The sequence below is a fragment of the Macaca mulatta genome, chromosome 4 (assembly GCF_049350105.2).
Source record: "Macaca mulatta isolate MMU2019108-1 chromosome 4, T2T-MMU8v2.0, whole genome shotgun sequence".
NCBI lineage: Eukaryota > Metazoa > Chordata > Mammalia > Primates > Cercopithecidae > Macaca > Macaca mulatta.
Genome location: NC_133409.1, coordinates 147,647,963 through 147,665,439, shown reverse-complemented (window position 1 = coordinate 147,665,439; position 17,477 = coordinate 147,647,963). Strand labels below are relative to the sequence as shown.

Below are 17,477 nucleotides of genomic sequence, written 5' to 3'. Positions count from 1 at the left end.
TATATGTAGATACTCCCTGTTTCCAAGAGGTAGAGCTTAATTCCATACATGTCATACATCTCCCATTCCCTCCTTGAGAGTGGGCTAGCCTTACAATTTGCTTCCAAAAAATTTAATAGGGAAAAGGAAAAACAGTAACTCTACAATAGAAAAACCCAGCAAACATACTACTTAACCAAGCCATTAGGATTAGCATCACCAATGATATTAGATGAATATCAAGCATCCTTGATAGGGTACTTTACCTCTGTGGTATTCTTCCTGAAACCCATAACATCAGTCTAATCATGAGGAAAACATCAGACAAGCTCAGATTACACATCATTCTACAGGATACTTGCCAGTATTCCTTAAGACAGTCAAGGGTCATGAAAAACACTGAAAGACTGAGAAATTGTCACAGACTAGAGGAGATGGGGACACATGACAACTAAGTGTAATGTGGTAGCCTAGATTGGATTCTGGAATAGAAAGAGGTCATTAGTGAAAAAATTGGTGAAATCCAAATAAAGTCTGGAGTTCAATTAATAGTAATATACCAATGTTGATGTCTTTAACAAGTGTACTATGATAAGGTGATAACAATAGGAAAAACTGGGTATATAAGAATGTATTTGCAACTTCTCTGTAAACCTAATGATTACAAAATATAAAGTCCACTAAAAAAATTGGTGCAGTATTAGAAAATCATATTTCAGAAATTAACAGGTAAAACTGCAATAGAGGGCAGGCATGGTGGCTCACACCTGTAGTCCCAGAACTTTGGGAGGTTGAGGTGGGCGGATTATCTGAGGTCAGGAGCTCGAGACCAGTACGGCCAACATGGTGAAACCCTGTCTCTACTAAAAATACAAAAATTAGCCAGGCATGGTGGCACACACCTGTAATCCCAGCTACTGGGGAGGCTGAGGCAGGAGAATCGCATGAACCTGGGAGGGGGAGGTTGCAGTGAGCTGAGATCATGCCGCTGCACTCCAGCCTGGAACACAGAGCGAGACTTCATCTCAAACATAAACAAAAACAAAAACTGCAAAAGAGATGAAGACCACTCTCTATGGAGAGAACTGACTAGCAAAAGAGAGTGCTTTGATATCTAGCAAGGGGTAGAACAAGGTTGTAGTAGGGCAAAAACAGGGAACCATCATGTGCCCAAGTCCTTCAGAAGCCTCAAAAACACTGTTTTATCAGCTGAAGACAGAAGCCAGTCCTATCTGCAGGGAAACGCTCCCTTTCCCAGTAAAACATTACAGGTCAGTTAACAGTCTTCATACTAGGGTTACATCAATGACCGTACAACTGAACCACCATCATCTTGATGTGGATGTTGGGCTGAGGCTGCTTGACTAATCCCAGAGCCTGCTTCTAACCAGCAGTTGTAAAGAGAAACCACTTAAACCAAACAATACACTGCTTCATCAACAGGCCTCCACTTGGTTCTGGGCTTCCCAAGGGGAAAGGTCAGGGGACTTGGGAAAGCACCACTTTCAAAAATCTAATGTACATGGACATCTCCCAGTAGTTAAAGGTATAGCTAAGACTAAACTCCCGGACGCTTCTGATCTTTAGAGCAACCACCACTCCTTGTGCCTGGGAGTTGTGAGACATGAATGCCCTGGTGTCAGAAGGCAAAGCCTGGTGAAGGTCAACATGAAGATTATGGTGGAGGCCACTTCCAGATTTGGAGGTTGTGGGTTCAAATCCTTTAGGAAGGAAGATCAACCGATCTTCAAAGCAGAACAGGAACCTCATATTTCCCCTGAGGATTAAGAAACAAAAGGGGTCTGGCTGCAGTCCACTGCTGAGCTATAAGCTGCAGGCTCATATTTCATCTCTATAGAAAAGCTGGCTATGTACTGTCTAGCTTCAGTGAGAAAGGCTTGAAAGTGGACTGAAACATGTCCCAACAGTAGGCAGTGCAAAAGTCAGTATTATGCTCTTTTCAGGCTTGAACCACGGAGGGTGTCAAAGAGAAGAAGGTTCCTGCTGTGCCAGAAACTCTTAAGAAAAAGCGAAGGAATTCTGCAGAGCTGAAGATCAATTGCTTGAGAAAAAAGTTTGCCCAAAAGATGCTTTGAAAGGCAAGGAGGAAGCTTATCTATGAAAAAGCAAAGCACTGTCACAAGGAATATAGGCAGATGCACAGAACTGAAATTCAAATGGCGAGGATAGCAAGAAAAGCTAGCAACTTCTATGTACCTGCAGAACCCAAACTGGCATTTATCATCAGGATCAGAGGTATCAATGGTGTGAACCCAAAGGTCTGAAACATGTTGCAGCTTCTTTGCCTTCATCAAATCTTTAATGGAACCTTTGTGAAGTTCAACAGGCTTCAATTAACATGCTGAGGATTGCAGAACCATATACTGCATAGGAGTACCCAAATCTGAAGTCAGTAAATGAACTAATCTACAAGCATGGTTATGGCAAAATCAGTAAGAAGTGAATTGCTCTGACAGACAACACCTTGATTGCTCGACCTCTTGGTAAATATGGCATCACCTGCATGGAGGATTTGATCATGAGATTTATACTGTTGGAAAATGCTTCAAAGAAGCAAATAACTTCCTGTGGCCCTTCAAATTATCTTCTGCATGAAGTGGAATGAAGAAAAAACTACCCATTTTGTAGAAGGTGGAGATGGTGGAAACAGGGTAGACCAGATCAACAGGCTTATTAGAAGAATGAACTAAGGCATCTACCATGATTATTTTTCTAATATAGCCAGTTAATAAACAGTACATGCTCTCAAATTGGAAAAAAAAAAAAAAAAAGTCAGTATCATGAGCAGGTCTTGACATCTTTCCGTGTGTCTCTTAGAACTGCTAAGGTAGCAGTGTGTGCATACCATTGTGAAAAGAAGGAACTTCCAGTTGTCCTGGTGCTGATCTCTAGTCTCAACTTCTAGTCTGCACTGCCACATAATTTACTCAGCACAGTAGCCACGCTCCCCTGACACATGTGTGGGCACTCAGATTCTTTCACCCCATCTATCAACATGCCACCTACACCTCAGCACCTAAAGGGGAAAAGGGTAGAGACAGGCTCCAGTTCATTACCTTCTCAGTGACTTCTGATTTCTGAGGCTTAGACCCCACCAGCAGCAGAGCACTGCTGAAGGACAACCTCTGGAAACTTCGCATCCTTACCCATTCTCACTTTACCACCTCTTGCCTCAAATGTGCATTAGAAACTTGTTCCTTAGTATTTAGTATTATACCCAGGAATTTCCTTTTAAAATGCAAATGCCCCTCAAAAAACCTTAAATCTAATCATCAGAGCAACAAATCAGATCAACCAATGGGCACAATTTCACACAGGAGAGAAGATAAGCCTAAGAAACGCACTGAAAGGAGAACTGAAGGGGAAACAACAAAGAAACTATTCCTATTTCACAATTTTTCCACATTATGCCCTATTTAAAAAATACGAGGTTTTCCTTTAAACACGGGGAGGGAAGAGTACAGCAATCATTTAATCACTTATTTATTTCCCTCAAATCTTAGGAAACAAGGATCCCTGCTTCCCAAATCCAGGAAATCAGTGCCATGGAATTAAAAGAGTAAAAACCTGGCTGGGGCTGAAAAATGAAAATCTGTTCAGAATGAAAAAGGAAAAAGCAACTCTCCCATAATTGGACTGGGAGGACAGACACAGATAAAGACAAGTACAAAGTTAAGAGGGAATATTATTTCTCCCAAGGTCATGCAGCAGCAGTAAAATGTCCTAATGACCCTCTCTGTGTGTGGCTACTGCCTTAGTAGCAATAATGCTTCCAGACCTGGTTTGCTATAGCCATCTACTACTGAGGATACCCAGTTGCTAAACTGCCCTTGCTTCATGTCAACACCTAAACCCTAATTATTCCTGTTTTACCTAATCCTGTCTCAGAAACAGCAACCAATCCAGAACTGACCCCTGTCCCACCAAGCATCCCTTAAAGCTTCCTCAGAATCCTTTAGCTAGAACCCAAGCCCTACAAAAGATGCTTCCCTCCTCCTTCCTGTTCCACGGCATTCCACAGTTACTCTGAAGTGCCTTCACTCACTGCATCATTTCAATAATCTGATTTTGTCAAGACTACAGGCTTGTTCCTGGTGATCTTTGAACCCAGATGCCTTCCTCTCCTCCTCCTCCTCCTCCTCCTCCCAGCTCATAGATGCAGAGACCCCATCACCCCTTTCCTTACAGTCTTCCCTCTTGCATGACTGCCCTCCCCTGAAATGGGCCCACCCAGCTCAGCCATCAGCTGACGCCATAAGGAAGGAGAAGAAATGTATTCATTCAATAATAAGGGCATCAGAAAAGATAGAGAAGGAACGACCCTGACAATACAGGAAAACCAGGAGTCTATGGTGTTCTAGAAGCCTAGTGACAAGTGTTCCAAGAGGACAGAGTCACCAGCTGGGTCCAGTGCTGCTAGTAAGTCAAGTCAGTAGATCACTAAGGACAAACCATTGGATGTAGCAACACAAAGGTCACTGGAGAGCTTGAAAAGAGCAGTCTGTTTCAGTGGAGTACTGGGGACAGAGAGCTACATAGAATTTGTGAGAGTGAGAGATCAGGAGGTGGAGACAATTATTACTGGTACATTTGCAAAGAAGTTTTGCTACGAGGGCAGAGAGATGAGGAAGAAGCTATTAGAGGAAAATTAAGAATACTGCATTATTCGTTAACAGCAAGAAATTTAAAACAACTCAAATGTCCATCAGTAGGTACACAGAATATAGACATAGAAGGATCTTCATTTCTTCTATATCACAGAACAAATCAGGATTTCCATTAACTTTTTTTTGAGACAAAGAGTCTCACTATGTCACTCAGGCTGGATGGAGTGTAGTGGCATAATCATGGCTCACTGCAGCCTTGACCTCCCAGGCTCAAGTGATCCTCCCACCTCAACCTCTTGAGTAGCTGGGACTACATATAGGCACTTGCCACCCTGCCTGACTAATTTTTTACTTTTTGTAGAAATGGGGTCTCCCTTTGTTGCCCAGGCTGGTCTTCAACTCCTGGGCTGAAGTGATTCTCCTGCCTCAGCATTACAAAGTGCTGGGAAGATAGGCATGAGCCACCACATCTGGCCTCTATCACTTTTTAAGAGTGCTCTCTAGGATATACATATTAAGTGAAAAAAAGTAGCCAGGCACAGTGGCTCACACCTGTAATACTTTGGAAGGTCGAGGTGGGTGGATCACCTGAGGTCAGGAGTTCAAGATCAGCCTGGCCAACACGGTGAAACCCCATCTCTACTGAAAATACAAAAATTAGCCAAGCATGGCGGTGTGGGCCTGTAGTCCCAGCTACTTGGGAGGCTGAGGCAGGAGAATCGTCTGAACCTGGGAGGCAGAGGCTGCAGTGAGCCAAGATAGCACCACTGCACTCCAGCCTGGGTGACAAAGCAAGACTCTGTCTCAAAAAAAAAAAAAAAAAAAGTAAGATGAAGATCAATATCTGTAGTTATAAGTTTCTATTAGAAAAGGAACAAATTTATATACATTTGATAGTGTGTGCTAAAAGAAAAAAACAATGAATAAAAATGAGTACCCTATAGCAGGAGGATGGGACTAGCTGAAGGGGGCAGGGATGGACATATATCCATCTAAATGTATTATGTAAATAAGTTTTGACTTAGGAATCATAAAATGTTTCACATATTCAAAAAATCAAATTAGGTCAAGGTGGGACACCGTAAAAATGGAGATAAGTAAATTCCCTAGGATGGTGACTGGCACAAGGCAGGTGCTCAATAAGGAGCAAACTGTTAATGCGAAAGTACTTAGCAACATAAGTAGCATTAAAAAACTGTTTACTGTGTTGCCCTGTTGGAAGTTAGAGTCACTGTTAAGGATAACGTCTGAGGATCAGATGTGTCTCATTTAACCTGGAGAACTACAACAATGACAGTAAATTGAAGGCAGAAGAGACCTCCTTACTAAGATATGTTAACATTTAATATTGCTAATTTAAATATAAATTATTGTAGAGCACAGTGGTTCATGCCTGTTGTCTCCAGCCTCTCAGGAGGCTAAGGAGGAAGGATCACTTGAGCCCACAAGAATAGCAACACAGCTACACCCCGTCTCTATAAAAAAATTTAAAAATTAGCTGGGCATCATGGCATATGCCTGTAGTCCCAACTACTCAGGAGGCTGAGGTGGGAGGACTGCTTGAGCCCATAAGTTTGAGGCTGCAGTAAGCTATGATTGTGCCACTGCACTCCAGCCTGGATGACAAAGTGAGACCCTGTCTCAAATACAATAATACATTTTAAAATAATGATAAATTATGTTGATAACATCTGCCTTTGATAAGACTGGACACTAACTTCTTAATGGACACCATCTTTGGTAGGGAAGATATACACAACAAAACAGTAACGGTTTTAAAATCCGTAACACTACTTTATAGGAGTCTGCTCTGCAGACCAACCACCTCCATCAAGATCATGTGGTTTATGTGTTAAAAATACATATTCCTTAGCCACTATCTGCAATGAACTAAAACAGGTTTCATATATAGAATCTAAGAGTTTATAACAACACCTACAAAAAGGGGGAAATCAAATCAAACCTTTAATTCTTCTTCTTCATTAATTTCATTGAAAGCAACGAGAGCATCACGTTCTTACTCTAACAATTGAAAATTAAAGGTAAAGAATTAAGCATTTAACCAGCCTTTCTGGTAGAAATTAAATTTCAAGATAAGTCACTGTTGATGAAGAAAAGGATTCCTCCACTTCAAAAGAATTCCAGCTAATAAAAGTAGAAGGAATCACTATTTTGTAACTTCTAATGAAATGATTTAGGCAATCATCACAAATTGATGAAACTGCTATGCAAAATATTGATTGATGGGTAAGACCTCTGCAATGGAGGGATCAGCCTGTTACCACCTGAATCCTTTAATCTTAGCATCACTAAGAGCTAAAAATTTTTGAACAGTCAAAATAATTTTGAAAAAGAAGACTAACTTATTCCTGATGTCAAAACTTATCACAAGGTGGCCCGGCACGGTGGCTCATACCTGTAATCCCAGCACTTCGGGAGGCCGAGGCGGGCAGATCACTTGAGGTCAGGAGTTTGAGACCAGCCTGGCCAAACATGGTGAAACCCCCGTCTCTACTAAAAATACAAAAAATTAGCCGGGCATTGTGGTGTACCACTGTGGTCCCAGGTACTCAGGAGGCTGAGGCAGGAGAATCGCTTGAACCCAGTGGGGACAGAGGTTGCAGTGAGCCAAGATTGCGCCACGGCACTCCAGCCTGGCAACAGAGCAAGACTCCATCTCAAAAACAAACAAACAAACTAGTGTGGTATTGGCAGAAAGACAGACATATAGACCAACGGAATAGAAGAAAGTGCCCAGAAACAAACCTTGTGTATATGGTCAAATGATTTCAACAAGGGTGCCAAAACAACTCAACGGTGAAAGGACAGTCTTTTCAAAAAACGATGCTGAGAAAACTGCATATCCACATGCAAAAGAATGAAGTTGGACCCTTACCTTACGCCATATACAAAAATTAACTCAAAATGGATCAAAGACCTAAACATATGAGCTAAAATTATAAAACTCCTAGAAAAAAGCATAGGGGAAAAGCTTCATCACATTGGATTTGGCAATGGTTTCTTGGATATGACACCAAAAGCTAATAAATTGGACATCAGAATCAAAAACTGTGCATCAAATGACACAATCAACAGAGTGAAAAGGCTACCCATGGAATGAGAGAAAATATGTACAGATCATATATGTCATAAGGGGTTAGTATCTCAAATATATAAAGAACTCCTAGAACTCAACAACAGAAAACACAACCTGATTTCAAAATGGGCAAAAGACTTGAATACACATTTCTATAAAAATACAAATGGCCAATTAGCACTTAAAAAGATACTTAACATTACTAATCTCTGGGGAAATGCAAACCAAATCACAATGAGATACCACCTCACACCTATTATGATGGCTACTACTAAAAAAAAATGCTTAGTTGCCCTTGGTGAAAGCTTTTGCTTCCTAGAGACATCAGAAAATGCCAAATGTTGGTGAGGGCGTGGCGAAATTAGAAACCTTGTGTGCTGCTGGGAATGTAAATGGTGCAGCTGCTATGGAAAACAATACGATTCCACAAAAAATTGAACGTAGAATTGACAAATGATCCAGCAACTCTACTTCTAGGTATATAACCTAACGATCTGAAAACAAAGTCTCAAAAAGATATTTGTACACCCATGTTCATTCACAGTAGCATTATTCACAATAGCCAAAACGTAGAAGTAACCCAAATGTCCAGTAAAAGATCAATGAACAGGCCGGGCGCGGTGGCTCAAGCCTGTTATCCCAGCACTTTGGGAGGCCGAGATGGGCGGATCACAAGGTCAGGAGATCGAGACCATCCTGGCTAACATGGTGAAACCCTGTCTCTACTAAAAAATACAAAAAACTAGCTGGGCAAGATGGCGGGCGCCTTTAGTCCCAGCTACTCAGGAGACTGAGGCAGGAGAATGGTGTCAACCCGGGAGGCGGAGCTTGCAGTGAGCTGAGATCCGGCCACTGCACTCCAGCCTGGGCAACAGAGCGAGACTCCGTCTCAAAAAAAAAAAAAAGATCAATGAACAAAATGTAGTATATACATACACCAAAATATTTTTCAGCCTTTAAAAGTAAGGAAATTGATACATGCTATAATATGGATGAACCTTGATAATGTTAAATGAAATAAACTAGTTCCAAATGGACAGATACTATATAATTCCACTTATGTGAGGTATGTAAGGTAGTCAAAATCAGAGACAGTAGTATGGCGGTTTCCAATGGCTGGGGTGAAGGGAAATGGAGAATTATTAATGGGTACAGAGTTTCAGTTTTGCAGATGAAAGGAGTTCTAGAGGTGAATAATGGTGATGCTTGTGAATATACTTATTGCCAGTGAACTGTACACTTAGAAATGGTTACAATAAATTGTACGTGTTATTTTACCACAATTAATCAAAACAAAAACAAAAACATCAGAGGCCTAGTGATTCTGTTATTTGTTGAAGGCCAATCAGTAATTTATTATGTGGCAGAATTAGAATTAGAAGTCAGATCTTCTTTACTCCTGGTCTAGTGCTTACTGATGATACCTTGCAACACTCCCACCCCACCCCGGTCAGTTTTGGGATTCCACTAATCAGAAAATAATTAATACTCATGGAGAAAATATTTCCTGGCAGAAAAGATGGAAATACTATCCTAATAATTTAAACTTCTATAGCCTATGAAAAAAGCATAATCTGAGTGGGTAATAGCACTACCGCAAAAAAACGTAATATAGCATGAAACTATACTTAAGAATTTTAATTACTAATTTAAATTTCAAAGTATAATTGTGTTTAAGGATATGCAGGAAATCAAAATGATAGCTACAGTACATTAAGAGGCAAATCTACACAGCTGGCATAAAATCATTTTGGCATTAATGTTGAGAAGCACTTAAATATAACATTGGATAAAAAGGCTTAACATTTAAATATTGTCCATTTTGTATGCAAATAGGAAGACAAATGGCTGGTATTCTTACTCCTCCAACACTTCTTTTTGTTTTTGGTTTTGCTTTTTTGAGTCTCACTCCGTTGCCCAGGCTGGAGTGCAGTGCCATGATCTCGGCTCACTGCAACCTCTGCCTCCTCGGTTCAAGCGATTCTCATGCCTCAGCCTCCCAAGTAGCTGGGAGTACAGGTGTCTGTCACCACGCCCAGTTAATTTTTGTATTTTTGGTAGAGACAGGGTTTCACTATGTTGGTCAGGTTGGTCTTGAACTCCTGACTTCAAGGGATCAGCCCACCTTGGCCTCCCAAAGTGCTGGGATTACAGGTATGAGCCACCGTGCCCAGCCTCCTTCACCAGTTCTGGTGAATTTACCAACCAGTATAATTGGGACATACTTGGTGCATCTTGATACCCGTGAGATTTTCATCAAAAGGTAAAATGTAGAATAAGATACTCAAGAAATACTTCCAAGTATTTATTAATTAAATAACCAGAAAGTCAAATTCTAGACTACCAACTAATTACCTAATTCACACTTTTTTTTTTGATGAAGTTTCACTCTTATTGCCCAGGCTGGAGAGTAATGGCATGATCTCGGCTCACGACAACCTCCACTTCCCGGATTCAAGCTATTCTCCTGCCTTAGCCTCCCAAGTAGCTGGGACTGCAGGCATGCGCCACCACACCTGGCTGTTTTTTTGTTTTTTTTTAAGTAAAGATGGGATTTCACCGTTTACCAGGCTGATCTCGAACTCCTGACCTCAGGTGATCCACCTGCCTGGGCCTCCCAAAGTGCTGGGATTACAGGTGTGAGCCACCACGCCCGGCCACCTAATTCAACTTTAAATTCCAACATTTAAAAACAACAACCACCCATTCCTCTGGTACATCTTCCAAGGTGAGGTTTAACTTCTACAGAGCTAATGTGTTAGTTTTGAACAACTAAAAACAAAGTAAGATATAAGCCTCATTGGTCTTTTAAAAGAAACTCAAACCCTATCTTGGATACAATTATGAACAAAAAGTATAAGACATCATTACTGATGGTAACTAGTTACTCTTAGTGAAAGCTTTTGCTTCCTAGAGATCTTAGATAATACATTGTGTTAACTCTGCTCTCTCTTCCCTCTCCTCCTGAAAGAGGATGGTCTTTGTTTCTGGCTTCAAGGAAACTGCTCCCCATCTATATCACAAACCTAGCTGGACCACTGCAAGAACCAGCAGAACAAATAAAACAGCAACCTTTCCCCCTCAGCATTCTCTCCAAAAAGAACTACACTAGCTCTTTAGTCATCAAATTCACTGACAGAAGTCAGAGTTGAATATAGCAACAAAGCAGAACTTCCTAAATGTTTCTTCTTTTTCCCTCCTCCTCCCTTCCCCCCCTTTTTTTTCTTATTTCTTCCCACTATCTTCTTCATTTCTTTGGTCTTATCCAACTTTACCAAGCATCCCTTCTTTTTCATCTCCACCACACGCCCTTCATGGGCCAAGGTATTTTCCTGGTTCAAATGTGAGCACAGAGCTTTGGGGACATTAATTCAGCACCAGACTGAGTAGGTGCTGAATTAACATCTCTATCAACATCTCTCATGGGGTTACTTAGAACTCCCTCATGGCCATCTGGACATCTCAGTCCTACAAAAGGCAGTCAAACCACTCACCCACATCTGAGGTGCAGAGTATACACATGTTCTCTTGGTCAGACATGCTGAAGTTGTACACCTTGATCGGTGATGGTTAGCTACTCGACTCTCTTACAGATGACCAGTGGGTGTTAATCTTCATCAAAGAGTATTGTGATCTCCAATCTGTCTCCCATTCTTTCCCGCAGAATGCCAAAAGTGTACTAGTCATGCTTAACCAGAGTTTGTGCTTTTGCCCACCTTCTTTCAATTTAGAAATGAAGTGTCTTCTCCCAATCACCAAACATGAATCTAATTTAGTTAAAAGACTAAATCTGGTAAAGTTTCCCATATTTGGGAAAGCCCTTCCAGCCTATCCTACTTCAAAGGTTATTATTTCTTACTGTTCATTATTTTTTCTTATTGAGAGGCTTTTTTTTTTTTTTTTTGAGACGGAATCTCTGTCACCCAGGCTGGAGTGCAGTGGCACAATCTTGGCTCACTGCAACCTCCACCTCTCAGGTTCACGCCATTCTCCTGCCTCAGCCCCCCGAGTAGCTGGGACTACAGGCACCCACCACCACGCCCAGCTAAGTTTTTGTATTTTTAGTAGAGACGGAGTTTCACCGTGTTAGCCCGGATGGTCTCGATCTCCTGACCCCAAGATCCGCCCGCCTTGGCCTCCTGAAGTGCTGGGATTACAGGTGTAAGCCACTGCACCCGGCTGAGAGGCATTTTTTAACAGATTCTTTATTTTTCTCTTTTCCAAGACAGGGTCTCTGTTTGTTGCTCAGGCTGGAGTGCAATGGTGCTATCACAGCTCACTGTAGTCTTGACCTCCTGAACTCAAGCAATCTTCCCACCTTTGCCAGCAAAGTAGCTAGGACTACAGGTGCATGTCACCATGCTCAGCTAATTTTTAAATTTTTTTGTAGAGATGGGGGTCTTCCGATATATTGCCCAGGCTGGTCTCAAACTCCTGGGCCTCAAGCGATCCTCCTGCCTCAGGCTCTCAAAGTGCTGGAATTATAGGCATAAGCCATTTTGCCCGATCGTATTTTATTTTTTTTTACAGCAGTTTTAGGTTCACAGCAAAACCAAAAGGAAGGTACAGATATTTCCCCCACATATGCACAACCTGCCTATCACCACAATGCACCACAGTGGTACTATTTGTTACAATCAATGAGCCAACACTGACATGCCATTATCACCAAAATCAATAGTTTATGTTAGGGCTCACTCTATGTTGTACATTGTATGGGTTTGGACAAAAGTACAATGACACGTATCCCCTATTATATTAATATATCAGGCGGGGTGTGGTGGCTCACGCCTGTAATCCTAGCACTTTAGGAGGCCGAGGTGGGAAGATCACGAGGTCAGGAGTTCCAGACCATCCTTACCAAAATGGTGAAACCGCATCTCTACTGAAAATATAAAAAGAAGCCGTGTGGTGGCGCACACTTGTAATCCCAGCTACTCGGGAGACTGAGAAAGGGGAACTGCTTGAACCCGGGAGGCGGAGGTTGCAGTGAGCCAAGATCACGCCACTGCACTCCAGACTGGGCGACAGAGCAAGACTCCGTCTCAAAAAAAAAAAAAAAAGTGGTATTCAGAATACTTTTCACTGCCCTAAAAATCTGTATTCTGCCTATTCATCTCTCCCTGCCCCCAGTTCTGACAACCACTGATCCTTTTACTGTCTCCGTAGTTTTATCTTTTCCAAAATGTCATAGAGTTGGAATCCGACAGTATGCAGCCTTTTCAGATCAGCTTCTTTCACTTGGTAATATGCATTTAAGGTTCTTCCATGTGGCTTAATGGCTCATTTCTTTTTAGCGCCGAGTAATACTCCATTGTCCAGGTGTACCACAGTTTATGTGTCCACTCACCAACTAAAGGTCTTCTTCATTGCATCCAAGTTTTTGCAATTATAGATAAAGCTGCTATAAACATGTGTGTGCAGGTTTTTGTGTGAATATAAGTTTTCAACATCTCTGGGTAAATACCAAAGAGCACAGCTGCTGATGGGAGGGTAAGAGAATGTGGCTGTACCATTTTGCATTCCCACCAGCAGTGAATGAGAATTCCTGTTGCTCCACATTCCTGCCAGCATTTGGTATTGCTGGCGTTTGGGATTATGGCCATCTTAATAGGTGTATAGTGATTATCTCATAGTTGTTTTAACTTGTATTGTCCTGAAAACATATAATGGTGAATATCTTCTCATAAGTTTTCATATGCCATGCCATCTGTGCAACTTTGGTGAGATGTCTGTTCAGGTCTTTGGCCCACTGTTTAACTGTTTTTTTGTTTGTTTGTTTGTTTTTGAGACGGGAGTTTTGCTCTTGTTTCTCAGGATGGAGTGCAATGGCGCGATCTCGGCTCACCGCAACCTCCACCTCCCTGATTCAAGCTATTCTCCTGCCTCAGCCTACTGAGTAGCTAGGATTACAGACATGCACCACCACACCCAGCTAATTTTTGTATTTTTAGTAGAGACAGGGTTTCGCCATGTCAGCCAGGCTGGTCTTGAACTCCTGACCTCAAGTGACCCACCAGCCTCAGTCTCCTGAAGTGCTGGGATTACAGGTGTGAGCCACCTCGCCCAGGCCTGCATGTAATTCTTTTCACACTTTTTTTTTTTGAGATGGAATCTCACTCCAAATATTGTTTCTGTCACTCAGGTTGGAGTGCTGTGACACAATCTTGACTCACTGCAACCTCTACCCGCCGGGTTCAAACGATTCTCCTACCTCAGCCTCCCGAGTAGCTGGGACTACAGGTGCACACCACTATGCTCAGCTAACTTTTGAATTTTTACTAGAGACGAGGTTTCACCATGTTGGCCAGGCTGGTCTTGAACTCCTGATCTCAGGTGATCTGCCTGCCTCAGCCCCCTAAAGTGTTGAGATTACAGGCGTGAGCCACTGTGCCTGGCCTTTTTACACATTTTTGAAATTCAATCTGCTAATATTTTGTCGAGGATATGTGCATCTACGTTCATGAGAAATAGTTTTATAGTTTTCCTGTAATTTTTGTCTGGTTTGGGTATTAGGGTAATGTTGGTCTCACAGAAGGAGTTAGGAAGTATTCCATTTGCTTCTATCTTCTGAAGGAAATTGCAGAGAATTCGTATAGGCTGGGTGTGGTGGCTCACACCTGTAATCCCAGGAAGATTGCCTGACCCAGGAGTTCAAGACCAGCCTGGACAACATGGCAGAATACCATCTCTACCAAAAGAAAACTAGCCAGGTGTGGTGACACAGGCCTGTAGTCCCAGCTACTTGGGAGGCTAAGGTGAGAGGATCATTTGTGCCTGGGAGACGGAGGTTGCAGTGACCTGAGATCACTGCATACCAGCCTGGGCAACAGAGCAAGACTCTGTTTCAAAAAATACATAAAAAGAGAATTAGTATAATTCTTCATTAAATGTTTGGTAGAATTCACCAGAAAACTCATTTGGCCCTGGTGCTTTCTGTTGCAGAAGTTTAATTATTGATCCAATTTCTTTAACAGACAAAAAAGCCTATTCAAGTTGTCTGTGTTTTCTTGAGCAAGCTTTGGCAAATTGTGTATTTCAAGGAATTATTCCATTACATCTAGATTATCAAGTTTGTGGGCACAGAGTTGCTCATAATATTTCTTAATTATCCTATGTTGGCCATGCTGATCTTGAACTCCTGGGCTCAAGTTATCATTCTGCCTCAGACTCCCAAAGTGCTGGGATTATAGGCGTAAGTCACTGTGCCTAGCCTCAAAATATTTCATTCCACTCTCTTCTTAATTGCATTTCTGAGGAGAAATCATATATAATTCTTACTGTTACTCCTCCATAGGTAAGGTATTTTTTCCCTTTGGCTTCTTTCAAGATTTTTCTTTATCTTTGATTTTCTGCAGTTTGAGTATGATATGCCAGATGTCATTTACTGGGCATGTCATTTTCTGGGCATTATCCTGCTTGGTATTCTCTGAGCTTCCTGGACCTGTGATTTGATGTCTGACATTAATTTGGAGAAATTTTCGGCCATACTGCTTCAAATAGTGTTTCTGTTCCTTTCTCTATTCTCCTTCTGTTATTCCCATTATGCGTTACATTACACCTTTTGTAGTTGTCCCATAGTTCGTGGATACAGCAGTCCTCCTTTATCCATGGAAAATAAGTTCCCAGACTCCCAGTGGATGCCTGAAAGTATGGAAAGTACTAAATCTTATATATATGTTTTTCCCTATACATACATACCTATGATAAATTTTGACTTACAATTAGGCACAGTAAGAGGTTAACAATAACTGATAATAAAACAGAACAATGTCAACAATATGCTAGTATCACTACTCTTGCATTTGGGGGCATTATTAAGTAAAACAGGAGTTACTTCAACTCAAGCACTGCAATATCCCAACAGTTGATCTGATAACCAAGATGGCTACTAAGTGACTAACAAGTGAATAGTGCATACACGTGGATATGCTAGACAAAGGGATGATTCATATCCTGGGCACGATGGAATGCCCCTGAGAATGGAATGCAATTTGAAACTTAAGAATTGTTTATTTCTGGAATTTTCCATCTGATATTTTCAGACTGTGGTTGACTATGGGTAACTGAAACCATGGAAAGTGAAACTCTAGATAGGGTGGTGCGAAGGCTACTGTATTCTGGTTTTTGTTTTGTTTTGTTTTTTAAATGGAGTCTCACTCTGTCGCCAGTCTGGAGTGCAGTGGCGTGATCTTGGCTCACTGCAACCTCCGCCTCTTGGGTTCAAGCAATTCTCCTGCCTCAGCCTCCCGAGTAGCTGGAACTACAGGCGTGTACCACCATGCCCAGCTAATTTTTGTATTTTTAGTAGAGATGGAGTTGCACTATGTTGGCCAGGATGGTCTCGATCTCTTGACCTTGTGATCTGCCTGCTTCGGCCTCCCAAAGTGCTGGGATTACAGGCGTAGCCACAGCTCCTGGCCCTGGGTTTGTTTTTATAAGCAATGAGGTCTCACTATGTTGCCCAGGCTGGACTTGAACTCCTGGGCTCAAGGAATGTTCCTGCCTCAGCCTCCCAAATAACTGGGACTACAGACACACATCACTGTACCTGGTTTGTTCTATTTTTATTCAGCCTTTTCTCTCTTTTTCAGTTTTGGAATTTCTATTGACATATCCACAAGCTCAGAGATTTCCTCAGTTGTGTCCAGTCACTAACAAGCTCATCAAAGTCATTTTTCATTTCTGTTAATGTTTATCTCTAGCATTTTGATTCTTTCTTAGAATTTCCATCTCCCTGCTTACATTATCCATCTGTTCTTGCATGTTGTCTACTTTTTCCATTGAAGAACTTAGCATACTATTTACAGATTTTTTTTAAAATTCCTGGCCTAATAATGCCAACATGCCTGCCAAAACTGATTGTGATGCTATTCAATTTCTCCAAACTGTGTTTCTTGCTTTTTAGTATGCCCTGCTGAAAGGTAGACAGGATGTACTGGCTAAAAGAAACTGTAGTAAAGAAGCCAGTAGTAACATAATGGTAATGTGTGATTAGGTTTCAGTCTTTTGGTGAACCTACACTCCTGGACTATGAACTTCACCAGTGTTTCTCAGTCCCCCATCCCCCCATCTTTTTTTTGAGACAGGGACTCACTCTGTCACCCAGGCTGGAGAGCAGTGGCATGATCTTGGCTCACCACAACCTCCGCCTCCTGGGTTCAAGCCATTCTTGTGCCTCAGCCTTTTGAGTAGCAGGAATTACAGGCATGTAGCATCACGCCCAGCTAATTTTTGTATTTTTTGATAGAGACAGAGTTTCACCAAGTTGGCCAGGCTGGTCTCAAACACCTGACCTCAAGTGATCTACCTGCCTCGGTCTCCCAAACTGCTGGGATTACAGGAGTGAGCCACCATGCATGGCCTAATACATTTTATTATTTGCTTACTATTTATATATCTTGCCCTATCCCAGCAAAAAGAAGTATCTACTCAGAGAAATAGAAAGAACATTAGTGGCTGTCAGGGGCTGTAGGAAGGGAGGAAAGGGGAACGACCGCTTAACAGGTATGAGGTTTCCTTTTGGGGTGATAAAATACATTGGAATGAAATAGAGATAATGGTTATACAACACCATAAATGTACTAAGTAACACTAAACTGCATGCTTTAAAATGATTTATTATTATGTGGATTTTACCTCAATTAAAAAACATCCATAATAGTTTATAGTTAATAGTAATCTAGTGGAATGGTATGGAATTACTAAAAACTGTGTTTTTGAAAGTATTTAATGTTAAGGGGAAGAAGTTCTAAAACATTAGTGAATGGCAG

The 17,477-nt window shown here is 41.6% G+C and overlaps 1 protein-coding gene and 1 pseudogene across 4 annotated transcripts in view; one reads left to right on the top strand and one right to left on the bottom strand.

Moving 5' to 3' along the window:
• Positions 1–17,477, bottom strand: part of ILRUN (inflammation and lipid regulator with UBA-like and NBR1-like domains) — a 114,868-nt gene that overhangs the window by 27,639 nt on the left and 69,752 nt on the right. The gene's annotated exons all lie outside the window — the stretch shown is intronic.
• On the top strand, positions 1,935–2,790 carry LOC100427323 (large ribosomal subunit protein uL30 pseudogene; annotated as a pseudogene).